This window comes from Pelodiscus sinensis, chromosome 3 (assembly GCF_052426305.1).
Source record: "Pelodiscus sinensis isolate ZL-2025 chromosome 3, ASM5242630v1, whole genome shotgun sequence".
NCBI classification, from domain to species: domain Eukaryota; kingdom Metazoa; phylum Chordata; order Testudines; family Trionychidae; genus Pelodiscus; species Pelodiscus sinensis.
Genome location: NC_143054.1, coordinates 199,586,703 through 199,601,286, shown reverse-complemented (window position 1 = coordinate 199,601,286; position 14,584 = coordinate 199,586,703). Strand labels below are relative to the sequence as shown.

At 60.3% G+C, this 14,584-nt stretch overlaps 1 protein-coding gene across 1 annotated transcript in view; it reads left to right on the top strand.

The window, feature by feature from the left end:
- The first annotated feature begins 8,423 nt into the window (after nt 1-8,423).
- TTBK1 (tau tubulin kinase 1) overlaps nt 8,424-14,584 on the top strand; it is a 137,696-nt gene continuing 131,535 nt past the window's right edge. The window contains exon 1 of the mRNA XM_075925811.2: nt 8,424-8,574. The gene's annotated coding sequence lies outside the window, so the exon portion shown is untranslated. The remainder of the gene's footprint in view (nt 8,575-14,584) is intronic.

Below are 14,584 nucleotides of genomic sequence, written 5' to 3'. Positions count from 1 at the left end.
CCCCGCTACGCCGCCAGGGCCTGGGGGGGACGGGCAGGCGGCTGCAATCAGCTTTGGGGGTGGGCAGCGCCCCAAGCCCACCAGACCCGTTCGCTCAGCCTGGAAGCCCAGGCCTCCCGCAGATGGAGGGGCGGACGCCGTCCCAGAGGGCTCCTGTCCCCAGCCCAGCTGTGTTCCCGCCAGGCGGCTGCTGCCTGCGCCTGCTACCTCCTGGGCGGGGCCCTGTCCTCCCTGTCTCAGCCCCTCCCCACCCCACAGCGGGGCGGGGGGGGGGGGGAGGGATCCGCCCCACTGCCCATCTCACATCCAGGGTGTGCTGTGTCCTGACATCGCCAGCCAGGGGCAGCTCACCCGCATGGCCAGGCTGCCCGGCACCGCAGCAGGGGGGCCCTGTCTTTAAAGGCCCTTGGTGGGGGAAGGTCCCGCCCCCGCTGGCTGCCAGCCTGCCCTCGCTGGAGGAGGGAGCCGCCACTCCTGGCTGGGGCCTGAGCCCTGCCCAGGTGGCGACCGGATTGGGTGCAGCCCACCGGCTCTGGCAGGGGGCGGGACCCGGAGAGGACACACCTGGGCCGTGGAGCCCTGCTTGGATGCTGCTGGAAGGAGGCCCAGACGGCTTCTGGCTCGGGGTCTGGCCCGGGGGGAGCTGTGACCTGCCAGCCTGGCCCAGGCCCTCAAGCCTGCGTCCCTTCCCAGCCCTAGTGCCGGGGCTTGGGGCTGGTTGGCTGTGTCCTAGGTGCAGAGATGGGGGTGTAAGTGTCTTGGGCTGTGGCTGGGAGGATCTTATGCCTCCGGGCCCCTTGCAATGCGCAGGGGGTGGTCTGGGCCCATCCCTGGACGTTTGAAAACCTGCAGCCCTGGCCCTTGGCAGCCCCACGGCAGGGCCCTGCCCGCGGCATGGGCTCAGGGAAGCGCTGAGGGACCAGTGGCGCTGGGCAGTGCCTGTTCGAAGAGCTTCCTGCTCCGGGGTGGCGCCTCCTCCACGTGGCTCCTTGGGACCTGGCTCCTATTTAACTGCCAGAGGCTAGTGCGGAGAGACGGGCCCGGCACTGTCCCCACGCCAGCGGGAACGGGCTGCCGGCCGGATGCTGCCAGGCACGTGGCTCAGGCTGGCCTCCGATGGCCAACAGAGGCTAAAAGTAAACGTCTCTGTCCTGTAGTGGGCAGCGGCTGCCAGTCCAGCCGGCCATGCAGCCCCAGCTGTACCCACTGCCAGGCTGCTGGAAAGCGGCGAGTCGGGCGGACTGCCCTGGCCTGTGCCAAAGGTTCCTGAGCCGCCCAGGGCCAATGACCCGTGGACGGCTCCCGAGAGAGCCCCGGCCGTCCCCGCTTGCCTGGGGCCGTGGCCGGCATCTCGCGTGGGACGGGCAGCTGGAAAAACCACCAGTGCCTGTCACGTTACTGGATTTTAAGGGGAGCAGCCAGGTCACTGCTGCCCCCACGAGGGGGTGTTGTCCCCAAAAGCGTATACAAAGGGGCCATGTGAGGCGTCAAACGAAAGCGTGGGCTCTACTGGTTCTGTGTGTGCCGTTCATGCACTTGTATGATGTGTGTGTGTGGAGTTAGACACACGTACTCTGGTGATGCTGGAAGATTGTCTGAAGCAGAGCGATGAGCAAGGAACGCTCAGCCTATGGCTACGCTAATTAGCAAGGGGACAAGGAATCTCAGGAATGTGACTGATACCTCAGGGCTACCAGCATGGGACACAGGGACAGGCCACGGACCAGGTGACTCTCTCCAGCTTGGAAGACACCAGGGATGGAGGTAAAAAGCCATGTGGCAGACTCCATGTTTGGCCTTCAGTTTTGCTCCTGATCCCCAGAGGCAGCCTTGCAGGGAATCACGAGCCAGGAAGAACTGGGGACCCATCTTGCCATAGGATGTGCACCAAGGACTTTTAAGCCAGCAGCTATAACATCTCTGCTAGAGCCTGCGCTGAGAACTGGGGGATTCGCTGCATGTAACGGCTGATACTTTAGCAACCTCTCTCAGGCTTTTCTTTCTTCTAGTAATAAACCTTTAAATTTTAGATTCTAAAGGACTGGCCCAGCTGATCTGGGTAAGATCCAAAGTGTAAATTGACTGGGGATCTGTGGCTGGTTTCTTGGGACCAGAAAGACCTGGCCGGGGAAGGTGAGGTTGGGTTCTATAACCCTGCACCTGTGCGCTAGGCCCAGGGCTGTTTGGGGCACGGGTATTGCTGGGGTGTCGGGGGGGGGGGGTTGCTTGTGAGGCTTCTGGCTGGCCAGATCAGCAGCTGAAGCTCTCGGTGTGGCTGGTTTGTGGCCTATTTGGGAAGGTCTCCAGTCGGGCTGCAAGGAGCCCCCCCGGGTTTGAGCAATTCACCCTGAGCGGACGCCCCCAGCAGTGCCCAGCCCCGTCCCGTCCCTCCCCCTCCTTTGTTCAGATTCCTGGGCGAGGTGTCACCTGGGTGCTCCCCGACATGCGCCCAGGTTCCAGGATGGCCTGAGCTACTGTTGTGTCCATGCTAAGACGGGGCAGCCTCCCTTCAGGGAGTCACACCCAAAACTTCCGTCCCCAGCCAGGCACGGGGGCAGAGCCCGGAGAAACTGAGGCACACGGCTCACCGCTACAACAGAGCAGCACAGGACTCACGTGCACCATGACAAGTGAATACAACCCCCACTTCCTCCAGCAGGAATCAGACAGGCACCCAGCAACATTAGCACCCAGGTTTGTTCTAGAATCTGCTTTATTATGCTCCAGGTACCTCTGGGCTTTGGAAAAGTCCAGGTAATCTGGCTTCCAACTTTACATCTTGGGACAATTCAGATGAGCGGGGTGTGACCTGGCGGGGATTGTGTTGCTGAGGTGTGACATGGCAGGGATTGTGTTACTGGGGTGTGACGTGGTAGGGGTTGTGTTGCTGAGGTCTGACTTGCGGAGATTGTGTTGCTGAGGTGTGACATAGCAGGGATTGTGTTGCTGGGGTGTGACGTGGCGGGGGTTGTGTTCCTGAGGTGTGATGGAATGAGGGTTGTGTTGCTGAGGTGTGACGTGCCCGGGATTGTGTTCCTGAGGTGTGATGGAATGAGGGTTGTGTTGCTGAGGTGTGACGTGCCCGGGATTGTGTTCCTGAGGTGTGATGGAATGAGGGTTGTGTTGCTGGGGTGTGACGTGGCGGGGATTGTGTTCCTGAGGTGTGATGGAATGAGGGTTGTGTTGCTGAGGTGTGACATAGCAGGGATTGTGTTGCTGGGGTGTGACGTGGCGGGGGTTGTGTTCCTGAGGTGTGATGGAATGAGGGTTGTGTTGCTGAGGTGTGACGTGCCCGGGATTGTGTTCCTGAGGTGTGATGGAATGAGGGTTGTGTTGCTGAGGTGTGACGTGCCCGGGATTGTGTTCCTGAGGTGTGATGGAATGAGGGTTGTGTTGCTGGGGTGTGACGTGGCGGGGATTGTGTTGCTGGGGTGTGACGTGGCGGGGATTGTGTTGCTGGGGTGTGACGTGGCGGGGTTGTGTTGCTGGGGTGTGATGGAATGAGGGTTGTGTTGCTGGGGTGTGACGTGGCGGGGTTGTGTTGCTGGGGTGTGATGGAATGAGGGGTGTGTTGCTGGGGTGTGACGTGGCGGGGTTGTGTTGCTGGGGTGTGATGTGGCGGGTTGTGTTGCTGGGGTGTGATGGAATGAGAGGTGTGTTGCTGGGGTGTGATGTGGCGGGGTTGTGTTGCTGGGGTGTGATGGAATGAGGGGTGTGTTGCTGGGGTGTGACGTGGCGGGGTTGTGTTTCCGGGGTGTGATGGAATGAGGTGGAAGCCGAGCGGAACAGCTGGAGCGCTGCTGGGGACGCGCTGACACGCGCCCGACACAGACAGGAGCGGAGCTTCGTCGCGAGGCCGGAGCCATCCTGGGAACGTGCTGAGGATGAGGGACGGCTCGTCCGGACCGTGCGCTCCGGGGACCTTCCCTCCTTCCATCCCCGCAGTCCCTGGCCTCGCCTCGCCTCGCCTCGCCCTGGGAAATCCCTCTCAGGAGCCAGTGCACGAGGCCCGTGTCACGGAGCGTCACTGCAGCACAAGCAGCCGCCCTGCCCCGGGCCGGGGGGGGTCACGTCCCTTCCGCTCAGTCTCCGAACTCCAGGGGCTGCATCCCCAGAGAAGCTCCTCCCGACCTGTGAGCAGCGAAAGGCGAGTTTGGTCACAGACTAGCGAGCGGCTGCAGCGGCCCCTGCCCGGGCGGAGGGGAGGCAGCAGTGGGACGGGAAGGACAGAAAAGGAAATTCGACTTCTCCCCCCATTGCTTCCATTAAGAGCCGCCCCCCCTCTTTCGTGACGTGCCTGTTCTGACATCCCCACACACGCGGAATTGGTCCTGCTTGGATGGAGACTGAGGCTGCGTCTAGACTGGCACGATTTTCCGGAAATGCTTTTAACAGAAAAGTTTTCCGTTAAAAGCATTTTCGGAACAGAGCGTCTAGATTGGCACGGACGCTTTTCTGCAAGAAAGCCCCGATAGCCATTTTCGCAATCGGGGCTTTTTTGTGGAAAACAAATCTGAGCTGTCTACACAGGCCCTCTTACGCAAAAGGGACTTTTGCCCGAACGGGAGCAGCATCGTATTTCCGCAAGAAGCCCTGATTTCAGACAGTAGGACGTCAGGGCTTTTGCGGAAATTCAAGCGGCCAGTGTAGACAGCTGGCAAGTTTTTCTGGAAAAGCGGCTGATTTTCTGGAAAAACTGGCCAGTCTAGACACAGCCTGAGTGCGCTGCCTCTCCGATTAGGGACGGGCCTCTCCTGCAATCCCAAACCTTGCCGGTGGAGTGTGCATTTCTCACAACCCGCGAGGGACAGTTTTGAACCCACAACGTTCGCCCAGGTCCCTTTTCCAAAGTGGTCCCCGGGTGGTTGTAAAATCTCACGTCTCCTTTGCTGGTTGGATTTGCCGAGAACCGAAGCACCACAACAGCCCAAACGTGCTTTCCAGCTGACACGTGCGCACGCCAGACACAGGTCAGGGTAACTTTGGTCTCCTCTCCCTTACTCAAAGCGCCTCCCCGTGCGGCGATACAGCCCAGGGGCGCCTCTTGTTGGGCTGGGCTTTGAGCTGAAGCGGTTGCCGAATGCCATTTTTAGTACAGCCTGGTCGCTGAGCTGGGGCCTGTCTGAACTCACTTGCAACAGGCACGGCCCTTGGCTCCCTGTGGTTCCGCACGCCCCAGCTTGGGAGACAGCCTTTCCAGGGTCGTTACTTGCCTCCAAACCCGCCCCAGACCCGGGGTTGGGCCCTCCTTGCCCTGGAGGGGGCCAGCCCTCCCGGTGACCGGGAAATGCTAATCTGCACTTAGCCACTCTCACTTTTCAGGGCGTGTGCAGCTGCACAGGCTGGACTGACAGCGGCTCTGCATTGCCAGAGGAGCAGGCCGCAGCCAGAGCGCCTGGGAGAACGTGGCCTGTATCCTGCAATTGGCTGGCTGGCTCAGGGGGCTGTGCTAGTGAGACAGGTGCTGTGCGGAAGGAGGAGTGGAGGAGCGCGCGGTCCCTGGGCCCCCATCTCTCCGAGCTCATCCTCCGGGCTGCCTCCTGTGCATGGGCACTGAACCCAAAGCAGCAATACAGGGTCCGGGAGGGCACGGACGATAGTCCCACATGATCTCCAGGGTGAACTCTTGCAACCTGTATCCCTCCCATCTCCCGCGGTACCGCTGATTCACCACAACCAATAGAGCTGTTGCATACAAATTAGCTGCAGAGAAAGAGTGGTGATTGGCTGATTCCCCCCCTCCTCCCCGGCGAGGTCACAGTGGTTCTCCTTCAGAGCTGTCTGAGTGGCTGAGCTGAGGCTCTTAGCCTGCGTCCCCACCGCAGTTAGAGACAATCGCTAACTTAGGCCCCGTTTGAAGAAAGGATTTTGTAAAAGCTTCTTATGGGACTGCAATTCATTTTGACTACACCACATGGAACGCTGGACACATCTGTCGTTCCACTTTTAAGATCGAGACCCATTCTGATACAGAGGCTGCATTTGCTAATGGACCCAATCTTTCATTCATTTTAATTCTCACCGATTTACCTGTCAAAGCTCAGAAACAAAAATTCTTGACCCAAAAAGTAAATGTTGTAATTTTGGGGTATCCATGCTTCAGGGTTTGATGAGTCCTGGCTCTGAAAGCAAAACAATCTATTGATAACAATTATTTTACTATTTCTACCTTGTAATTGTTTTTTAGTAAAATGATCCGTTAGGATATTGGATATGATCTTTGCATGCTGCCTTACTGATGTAAGTATAATAATAAACGTCATATTCAAGCAGGCTTGTGTTTCATGACGTTGTTGTCTTTACAATTTAGTTTTACAAAATTATTTTTGTTTCCTCCTGTTACTTGTCCGGAGTAGTCCAAGGTGGGGCTTTCAAAGTCACAAATTTCCCGCTATGTAAAGCCAGTGGTTCTTAACCTGGGGGTAATTACCCTTCAAGGGGTAATGTGGCATATTTCAGGGGACAATATGTTTAAAATACAGTAGGTGTTCAATTTTGTTCAACATAATGTATGCGAAAGCAAAATATAATAAAAACGATTAATCGTAATTTTCTTTTTGTCTATTGCCATGTAAAAAGGGGGGGAGGGGTAATATTTTGGTGTATTGGTTAAGCTTAAGGGGTAACCATGCCGAAGAGGTTAAGAACCACTGGTGAAAAGTGAGAAACCCTCCGCCTGTGCAAAGCTGAAAGCACCGTTCTGAGGAAGCAGCTTGCAAGCAGGATTGCATTCACCTAGTGACGGGGCGTAAAGAGGAAATCCCACTCAATGAACGAGATGGGGGGGGGGGAGGAATACAGGCACAATAGCCACTGGATGGGTTTAGGCATGGGCAGTGGATCATGTAGGCAAGGGAAGGCGTTGCCTTCCCCAAAATGCCTACGCTCCACGGCCACCGGGGAAGGCTGGGGCCACGGCAGCCCCAGTGCTCCAGGGGGCCAGGAAGGATTGGGTTGGGTTGGGTGGGGCGTGGCTCTACAAGGGGTGGGGAAGGATCAGGGTCTCAGGTTGAGGGGGTGGGGCTGGTACCCACCTTCCCCAGCTGGGCCTTCCCCTGCCGCCCATAGGTTTAGGGTTATTTTTTTGAGGCTGGAGGGGAAAGGAGCCAGACTGTCGAGGGTGAGCCGCCTCAGGAAGCTGCCCTAAACTCTGACCCTGCTGGCTCTTTGAATCTGCCTCCATAGAGCTGTTCATCTCCTGGCACAGCCGCACGGCCGAGTCCATCTCTACAGGGGCAGGGCAGGGCGGGTTCATCCCAAGGTGCAAGGGCCGTGTGAAAGCTGCACATACAGCGTCTGTGTTCCCAGATGTGCACAGCTCCACGTACACGGCCATGTGGGTGTGTCAAGGCCACAGGCCTCCCTGCAGAGGCATGGGGGTGCAGGAGCCGTGTGCACGCTGCTGGAGCAGTGCACATTATGGGGGAGGGCAGCTGCAGGGGTGTGTGTGCGTACAACTGCAGGTCCATGGAGGATGTGCAGGTTTCTAGTTTCATGGCGTGTGAAGGGCAGTGCCAAGTCATACGTGGCTAGAGTGTGTGTGGGGGGGCAGGTATACATCTGCAGATACATGTGTACGCAGATGGGGGGGGGTTGCAGGGGATGTGCACAGCTGCACAGGGGTGTAGGTGGGCTGCAGTGGTGATGTGCACAGCTGCAGGTGCGTGTGTGGGTTGCAGGTGCAGTGTGCAAAGCTGCATGAGGGCGGGGAGAAGGGTTGCAGGGGTGGTGTGCACAGCTTCAGGTGTGTAGGGGGCTGCAGGGTCCGTGCACATGGGGGGGGGCCTGCAGGGGCCATGAATAGCTGCAGGTGTGTGGGGTGGGGAGCTGCAGGGGTCGTGCACAGCCGCAGACGTAGGGGGGACTTCATAGAGGCCATGCAGTTGCAGGAGCATGGGGGGGTTGCAGGGGCTGCGCACAGCTGCAGATACATGGGGGAACTGAATAGGGCGGGTGCACAGCTGCAGCAGCATGGGGGGATGCATGTGGTGTGCCCAGCTGCAGAAGCACGTGCTGGGGGTTTGCAGGGGCTGTGCCCAGCTGCAGGAGCACTGGTGGGCTGCATGGGGAGGCTGCACACAGATGCGGGGGGGGGGGGGTGTGCAGGGGCCGTGCACAGCTGAAGAAGCAGGAGGAGTGTGGGGGGGGGGGGGGGTTCTGCACAGCTGCAGGAGTATGGGGCACGGCAGTGCGGGGGGGGGGTTGCAGGAGGGGCACAGCACAGCTGCAGGAGCGCGGGGGGGGGCCGCAGGGGGGGGGGCGCGCCGCCGGGGGGGCGGGGCCGGAGGGGGGGGGGGCGCAGGGGCGCGCGGCGGAGGGCGGGGGCTGGCGCAGTGCGCGCGGCGGGCGGGGCGGGCGGGGGGCGGCGCCGCGGGTGATGTCAGGCCGATGCTGCTGGAGCCCGCGCGGTGCATTGTGGGCGAATCCCGCTGCCTGCCGCCGCGGAGCGCAGGCCGGCGCGCGAGGATGCGCCCGGGGGGGGCCCCGCAGCCGCAGCAGCAGCGCCCGGGGCCGGCGGCGGCGCGGAGCCCGGCGGGGCCGCAGTGAGGGCGGCGGCCGGAGCCCGGGGAGCAGGTGAGAGCCGGGGGGCGGGGCGGGGCGGGGGGCGAGTGCCGCGAGCCAGAGGACGGGGGCGCTGCGGGCCGAGGTCCCTCAGCGCGGGGCGCCCGGTGCACGGTGGGAGTTGTAGTTCCGCCCGGGTCCCAGGCTGCGCTCTGGGCGGGGCCGGCCCCGCGCGGGGACTCGCGCTCCCAGCACGCCCCTGGGCAGGGCGGGCCTGGGCCGGAGTGAGGGGCGGCGCAGCCAATGAGCAGCGGGAACGGGCCGGGACCCTGGGGAGCTAGAGGGGCGGGGCCTAGAGAGGCGGGACACGAGCCTCGCACCTGGCCTGGCGGCCGGGCCACGAGGGCTGCACTGGGGGGGGCGCTCTCCAGGTGGAGCGCGGGGAGGGGGGTCCCCTGGGGCAATAGGGCCCCTGGGGGTGCGGTTGGGAGGGGGTGTCCCCTGCGCTGGACCCAGGATCCCTGGGGGTGTGGTTGGGAGGGGGCGTCCCCTGTGCTGTACCCGGGATCCCTGGGGGTGCGGTTGGGAGGGGGTGTCCCCTGCGCTGGACCCGGGATCCCTGGGGGTGTGGCTGGGAGGGGGCGTCCCCTGCGCTGGACCCGGGATCCCTGGGGGTGTGGTTGGGAGGGGGTGTCCCCTCCGCTGTACCCGGGATCCCTGGGGGTGTGGTTGGGAGGGGGTGTCCCCTCCGCTGTACCCGGGATCCCTGGGGGTGTGGTTGGGAGGGGGTGTCCCCTGCGCTGTACCCGGGATCCCTGGGGGTGTGGTTGGGAGGGGGTGTCCCCTGCGCTGGACCCGGGATCCCTGGGGGTGCGGTTGGGAGGGGGTGTCCCCTGCGCTGGACCCGGGATCCCTGGGGGTGTGGTTGGGAGGGGGCGTCCCCTGCGCTGGACCCGGGATCCCTGGGGGTGCGGTTGGGAGGGGGCGTCCCCTGCGCTGGACCCGGGATCCCTGGGGGTGTGGTTGGGAGGGGGTGTCCCTTGCGCTGGACCCGGGATCCCTGGGGGTGTGGTTGGGAGGGGGCGTCCCCTGCGCTGGACCCGGGATCCCTGGGGGTGTGGTTGGGAGGGGGCGTCCCCTGCGCTGGACCCGGGATCCCTGGGGGTGTGGTTGGGAGGGGGCGTCCCCTGCGCTGGACCCGGGATCCCTGGGGGTGTGGTTGGGAGGGGGTGTCCCCTGCGCTGGACCCGGGATCCCTGGGGGTGTGGTTGGGAGGGGGTGTCCCCTGCGCTGGACCCGGGATCCCTGGGGGTGTGGTTGGGAGGGGGTGTCCCCTGCGCTGGACCCTGGATCCCTGGGGGTGTGGTTGGGTTGGGGGTGTCCCCTGCGCTGTACCCGGGGTCCCTGGGGGTGTGGTTGGGAGGGGGTGTCCCCTGCGCTGGACCCGGGGTCCCTGGGGGTGTGGTTGGGAGGGGGTGTCCCCTGTGCTGTACTCGGGATCCCTGGGGGTGTGGTTGGGAGGGGGTGTCCCCTGCGTTGTACCCGGGGTCCCTGGGGGTGTGGTTGGGAGGGGGTGTCCCCTGCGCTGTACTCGGGTTCTCTGGGGGTGTGGTTGGGAGGGGGTGTCCCCTGCGCTGTACTCGGGTTCTCTGGGGGTGTGGTTGGGAGGGGGTGTCCCCTGCGCTGTACTCGGGTTCTCTGGGGGTGTGGTTGGGAGGGGGTGTCCCCTGCGCTGTACTCGGGGTCTCTGGGGGTGTGGTTGGGAGGGGGTGTCCCGTAGCTGGGTCCCCTGTGGACGTAGCTGGGAGGTGGTATCCCTTGTGCTGGAGCTGCGCTCCCTGGAATTGTAGCTGGGAGGGAGTATTCCCTGTGCTGTGCCTGGGTTTCCTAAGGTTGTAGCTGGGAGGGGGCATCCCCTTTCCAGTAGCTGGGTTCCCTAGAGGTGAAGCTAGGAGGGGGTATCTGGGCTGTAGTTGGGTTTCCTGGGGATGTGGCTGGGAGGAGGTGTCCCCTGTGCTGTACCCAGGTCCCCTGGAGGTGTAGCTGGGTAGGGGTGTCCCTTTTGCTGTAACTGGGTTCGGTGGAGGTGAAGGTAGGAGGGGGTACTGTACTGTAGCTGGGCCCCCTGGGGGCAAAGGTTGGGAGGACATATCCCTGATACATTCTCCTGGGTCATAGTGGGGAGGACATGTCCCGGGGCAGTAGGCAGTTCCCTTTAGCTGTGATGGGGTATATTTAGGGATGCTGTGTGTTGTTGTGGGGCATCGCTGCGTGGGGCCCATAGCAGTGGGTTCCCTTGAGTATAGCTTGGGAATTGGTTCCCTGGGGTTCTAGGGAGAGGGGGTATTCATGGGGGAGGTAAGCTAGCCAGCATGCAATGTAGCTGGAGGAGAACATCTCCACGGGGTGGGGAGAGAGTTCCCATGGGGCATAGCGGGAGGGGTATTCCCAAGAGTGGTATCAGGTTCCTCCGGGCAGTGAGTGGGAGGGAGTCCCTGGGGACAGTTGCGTGGGTTCGCCAGGTATTGTAGCTGGGAGGGCGTGTTTGTGAAGGCCCTTCCTTGGGGGCATAACTGGGAGTTTTCCCCCTGGAGAGGTGGCTGGGGTGTTCTGTGGTGGTGGTGGGGAGATCCAGGGGGAGTAGCTGGGCTGGGATTTCTCGCGAGAGGAGAAGCAGATTTCTCTGGGATGTAGGCGAGTGGGGAATGGTTCTGCTGTGGCATAGCTGGGAACCAGCTTCCTCCCTCTCTCCTCCCCTAGTGGACGCCTGCAGGGTGGTAGCTGGAAGGGGTATTGAGTGGCAGTCGGGGTTCGGCAGCGTGTTCCACTTAGGGTGAATATGGGAGGAGTTACCCTTGGAGGCAGGGGAGGGGGCGATTCCCTTTGGGAGGGCATTTGTGTGGCCAGTAACCTTGGGGGTCCTACTGGATGTGACGAGTTCCCGCCACCGCAGCAGTTGCTGCTGCTTGGGTATCCGTAGGCTGGCGTGTCTCCTTCGGGGAGCATAACGTCCTCTTCGTAGACTTGCGCCGATGCCCTTTCAGTGGCTACTGACTGAACCCATGGGTGGTGTGAGGCCTGTGGGACTCCACAGTTGAAGGCTGTCAGTGGGGAGAAGCAGCGACTCCATTCACCTGCTTTGCACTGGGCCGTTTGGGCCCTGCTGCATTGCGCGTGCAGCCGGCAGGGCTTGGCCTTGCCACCGGCCGCACATGGAGCACAGAAGCCTCGCCACTGAGCAGGACTAGGAGGAGAGCCTCTCCAGTCCAGCAAGGCAGCCTCTGCCCTTTTACCTGGGCCCAGGATTCCGGGGGACGTTGGATTCTGCTGGAGAAGTGACCTGGAACAGTGAGAGAGGCTGGGCTGTAGCTAGGCAGGTGGGTGGAATGCCCTCAGTGTGTTTGTGGTCTTTGGTCAGGGCCCAGGCAGCATGAAAGGGCTTGCCCAGAATTCTCAACTAGCTTTTACCATCTGGCAAGATCCCTCAGTCCTTTCAGAGTTTCCTTCTGTGTCATCAGTCTGACGCCAGATGGAGTGTCCTGCAGCTTCACTGCGCTTGTGAGGCCTTTTGGGGGTCAGCTCGGCTACTGGAAAAGGTCTTAGTCCCATAGAAAGAGGGGTTGTCTGTCCCATAACCTGGTCCAGCGATGAGTGCTTGGTGATCAGTGTCATGACCTTGAATTGGGCCAGTGCTGATGGGGGCGCTGCTTCTGTCGGCCAGTATTTCTGAGCAGCCAAGTGGACTAGTTGCATTTTTTTTCAGGGATTGCTTACTCATTCCCAGTGCCGTGTTTTGCAGTGATCCAGCCGGTCTGTAATTGATATGCTCCGTATTCATTAATTCCCCCAGGCTTGCAATGGAAAGCATAGGCAATTTGGGAACCAGAAGGAAAGGTCATCTAGTTTCACTGCAGCACACGTGAGTGCCTTTGCATACTCCGTTAAAGTGCTGCCTTTCCGTGTCTGCCTACAAACTCCTCACTGAATCACAATGGAGACGCTTGAGCCTCCTACAATAGCACTGCATTAGGGAACTTGGTGTCCTTTTTTTCTCCGCTTGACACATGACAAGGGGATGTGCTAAACCTTGAGTTGGGATGTGCTACCTCCTACTGTCACCACACTGACAGCTGTAGGCCCTGCACATAAAACGCAGCCCTACAACATGCATCATTGCTGCCCTCGGTACTTATTACTGACATTAGAATTTTGCATCGGGGTTTTTATCTAATCTCTTTGAGTGTCCGTGTCAGGGTTGTTCTTCGGGGCTGTTGTCCACAGTGATCTCTTCCTTGGCGCATCGGGCCCATGCACGAGAGATCAGAGCGTTTTGGGCAAAAGCGTCTGTTGGGACCAACTGTTCCCTGCGTGTCCTTGGGCACCAACCCGCCCCCAAGTCAAGGGCACCAAGGGCCAAATGGCTGCAGGTGTCCCTCAGTTCCCTTTGACCAGCTGTAGCAGTGAGATGGCAGGAGGTGGTACCACCCACGTCCCTGTAGCACGCACTCTCTCTTTAACGAGGTCACCGTCTGGGGGGGGTGTTCAATTTGCAGACCCCCCCCTTTAATTCTTAACTTTTAATCAAATCAGATCTTTATTTTGTCACTTTGTTTTTGCCAAGTTAGGCACCTAGCGCCTCTGTTTCCTCAGCCCCTGAAGGTTGGAAGCCCTGTCTGGTGTGTGACGGGCTCATTCCCCTTATGGAGTGACACCGTTGGTGTCCCACGAGTGACAACGGCTGGCCTGCCTCAGCCCCCAAAGTTTGGCACCAGCCGGCTTTGCACCAATGCTTGGTATCGCCTCTGCACTGAGGCAGAGTGGAACAAACCACCACTGCTAGGGGGGTTGGGGGGGGCTCTCGTTACCAGCTGACCTTCCCAGAGCGGGAGAGGCCAGGCATTCAGCCCTCCAGCCAAGCCCTGCGGAGCAGGGTCTGAGACCTTGTAACCCAGATCTAAGAGGAACCAAATGTACCTGCTTGTTGAGGAACTCTCCTTGGTGCTGAAGCTGCTGGTGCCGGAGCTGGCTCTGCTAAACGAACCCGCAACAGCCCCGGGAGAGTTGCTGCTGTCGGCTGCTGCTTCCGAGTATCACACAGAGCCCTTGGCACTAACTGGCACAAGTGCTGGAGGTATCATGGGCCCCTGTGCTGGTACCGACAACTTCTCACTCTCCCTTCGAGAGCTCAGTGCCTCTTTCAGAGCACGAGTACTCCTCCTCCCTGCCCCCTGCCCAGCCTTGCTGCCTTGAGTGAAACCCTCTCCAGCCCCTTTTGACCCTCCTTGCCTACACCTAGAGCAACCTCCTGATGTCTAGCCCCTGATAGAGGCTCCCCAAACTACCTTTTACATTATCAACTGCTCCATGGCAGTCCTCTCTGTGTGTCTACGTCCTCGATTGTACCACTTTGCTTTTCCATCTTTCCCTTATTGGCTTTTTGGAATCCCCCTGGTAAACCCTCCAGAAGTATTGCTCCTTCCTGGGAAAGCCCCGGATCCAGCTCCCCAGCCAGCTCAAGAGCTAGGCCTTCGGGTGCTGTGGGTTCCTGCAGAGAGTGAAAGCCAGAACCGGAGCAAGCAGGAAACAGAGGGTGTGTCACTACAAGATCCCGTGCCTAGTTCCTCTCACATCTCCTAATGAATGGTCCTCATTGTCACATGATGAGATCTGCCCCAATTCCTCACCCAGATGACTTCTGGGTAGATTCCAGGGTCTGCTAGGACAAACACAGAGACTTTGGATATTAACGTCCATCACGTAATGCAGGCGTCTCCGACCTTTCCAAGCACGAGATCACTTTTTGATTTTAAGTGCAATCTAAGATCTACCTCAAATATAAATACACTTGCCCCATTTCCTTCCCTCTTCTTCTCCGAGGCCCCACCGCTGCTCACTCCACCCTTCCTCCCTCCCTCCCTTTCCCTAGTCTGGGGATGCAGGCTGTGGTCTTGGATTAAGGGATTTGGTGTGTGAGGGACTCTAAGCTGAGCCTGGGGAGGCAGCTGGGATGTAGGAGGGATTCTAGGTGCAGACTCTGGGATGGTGTTTGGATACAGGGGTGCTCGGGGGTAGGGCAGGAGCT